Source organism: Solanum tuberosum, unplaced genomic scaffold (genome assembly GCF_000226075.1).
Source record: "Solanum tuberosum cultivar DM 1-3 516 R44 unplaced genomic scaffold, SolTub_3.0 scf00045, whole genome shotgun sequence".
Lineage (NCBI taxonomy): Eukaryota > Viridiplantae > Streptophyta > Magnoliopsida > Solanales > Solanaceae > Solanum > Solanum tuberosum.
Genome location: NW_006238972.1, coordinates 955,168 through 958,074, shown reverse-complemented (window position 1 = coordinate 958,074; position 2,907 = coordinate 955,168).

Sequence of the window (2,907 nt, the reverse complement as noted above, 5' to 3'; positions counted from 1 at the left end):
CCAGCTCAGAAAATTGGCTAAGTCCCGACTCACGGACAGACCCACGGTCCGTAGATCAGACCACGGTCCGTGGTCTGTGTCCGTGGATCGAGACTTCCCTTACCCAGCCTCTGACACAAACTACGGTCGACCAGCACGGACCGTCATTTAATCCATGGTTCGTAGGTCTGACCGTAGATGAGGGTCAGCAGCTAGTTAGCTGAAAATTATTGATGGGTCAACTTCAGATGGTCATAACGTTAAGCACAAAATGAATTAGGTGACCCATGACCTATGATATGATAGATAATTGAATTATCTTTCCAACTCCACCAAGTTTTCTTAATTCCGACCTCTGAGTAAAAAGTTATGCTCATTTTAGTGAAGCCCTGTCGGGCAGACTCGACCTACGGACCCAATCGACGGTCCGTCGATTGATTGACGGCCCGTCAGTCCAATCCGTCGATCACTCTGACAGCAGTTAATTCAGGGTTCTTTTGGTCTTTTCCTATTTCATTAAACCACTAAGATACGTCGTTTAGACCTTAAATCCTGAGGTTTTAATCAGTTTAAGCCTAGAAACATAACTAGAACTTACCTAAGTCAAATCATTAATCAAAATTTAGAAAATTAGAATCAAGAGAGGAGAAAAAGGTCAAGAACCCTAGTTCAAGAACGCAGCAAGGTTCCTTCAGTTCCATCCCCGAAATTGAAAGATTTCTCTGTGGAATTCGTCACCAAGTATGTGGGATTTCACTAGTGGGTTCCTTTCGCCTATTAGGTCCGTAGAATTCAGTCAGATTCTTGATTCCATGATTATGAACAGACCTAGGGTTTTCTAGAATTTCAACAAATCATCATGAATTAGTTATTTAAATGTTCCAAATCAAATTATCCTGTTATTTCTCAGTTTATTGCATGAATTCCATAACCCTAGCTATGTATTTTTTTAGTTCTTGAATTACACAAGCTAGGTCAGACATTTCAGTATTCAGTTATACATGCCTCAGTTTATGAATCCATCATTATCAAATTAATTGTTGCATTCTCAGTTTGCATGTTCAATTTTGAGCTATCTAGTATTTACAGAACTTCAGTCATACCTAGTTAACCACTTAATTCATTGGGAGTAGCATAATACCGAGTTGGACTAGGGTTCAGCGTACCCATATAGTCCCAGAACCACGAGCCACGTAGGTGTAAGTCCCCTCTGTGGGCAACATCAGTTTAGTGATCATGCCAGCATGCCTCTACACCTTTGGCCGGCTGTATTGGGTCCTCTTGATGGGGCGTATACATCGGACACCACATTTATCTCATGTGGTTTTATGTCGGTTATTAGTAGCTCCCACAATAGACTCAACTTAGTATTGAGTTAATATCTTCCTTGTATTAAACTCATCAGTTTTCATTTATCTCAGTTATAGTATTAGGGTATTCCCCATCTTTTCATCTTATTTATGATTTAACTTCCGCGCAGTTTCTATTATTCAAATTATATTTAGTATTCTCATGATCATGCCAGTAGGATTAGCTTGGGATCACTTGTGGTCTTAGGTCCCGTGTCCGCGTCTCGTGGGTATCTCAGGGCGTGACAAACTTGGTATCAAAGCATTAGGTTTTAGTGTCCTAGGATGTCTGAAAAGCCGCACTAGGTAGAGTCCTTTTCATGGGTGTGTAGTGCGCACCACATCTAATGAGAGGGAGGCAACAAAGTGTTTTAGGAAATATTCATTTTCTTGTTACTCTTATCGTGCGTAAGGTATGATCTAAATTCCATTCTAACTTGACGTTCTACGTTTCAGTGATCATGCCTCCTCGTAGAGCTTATGCCAGGAATGCGAATGCTAGGAACGCAAACGCAGCTCCTCCAGTTCCAGATCAGGAAGTCTCAAATGCTGAATTCAGGAATGCCATTCAGATGTTGGCTCAGAGTGTCGCTATCCAGAACAATCAGCAGGTTCAAGCTCCTGTGAATGCAAATGGTGGATCAGTAGTAGAAACGGTCCGTGACTTTGTTAGGATGAATCCGCCTGAGTTCTTAGGATCGCAGACTGGTGAAGATCCCCAGAATTTCTTGGATGAGATCAAGAAGATCTTTAAGGTGATGCAGGTCACTGGAAATGATCGGGTTGAGTTAGCATCTTACCAACTGAAAGATGTAGCTCATATCTGGTATACTCAGTGGAAGGAGAACAGGGGTACAGTTGTAGCTCCTATTACTTGGGATTGTTTCAGCGAAACCTTTCTGGACAGGTTTTTCCCCATAGAGTTGAGAGAATCAAGGGCCCAGGAATTTATGAACTTGAGGCAGGGTAACATGACTGTCCAAGAGTATGGGCTCAAGTTTAACCAACTCTCCATGCATGGTCCTCACATGGTTGTTGATTCCAGTGCTCAGATGAATAAGTTTCTCTATGGAATGTCAGACTTAGTGAAGACAGAGTGCAGGAATGCTATGTTGTTGGGAGACATGAACATCTCTAGGCTCATGACTCATGCTCAGCAGGTTGAGGGTGATAAGCTTAGGGAACAGGCTAAGGAGACTAAGAAAGCAAGAACAGGTAACTATGAGTATTCCCAACAGAAATCGGGTGGTGGAAATCACTCGCAGGGTCAACAGACTCCAGCCCCTTCATCAGCTAGTGTTCCATCCCCCAGGTTCCGTAATGATCAGAAAGGTAGAGCGTCAGGCTCTAAGTCTCAAGGTAGTGTTTTAGTCACCAAAACCTACCCAACTTGCCCGAAATGTAGTAAGAACCATCCGTGCGAGTGCCTTACAGGTAAGGAAGGATGTTTTGGGTGTGGCCAGTCTGGTCATAGATTGAAGGATTGTCCTTCTAGACAAGGTCAAGGAGGAAATAATGGTAGAGCTCAGTCTACAACTTCAGCAGCACCAGCAGGTCGCCCGACTCAGCAGGGTAACTC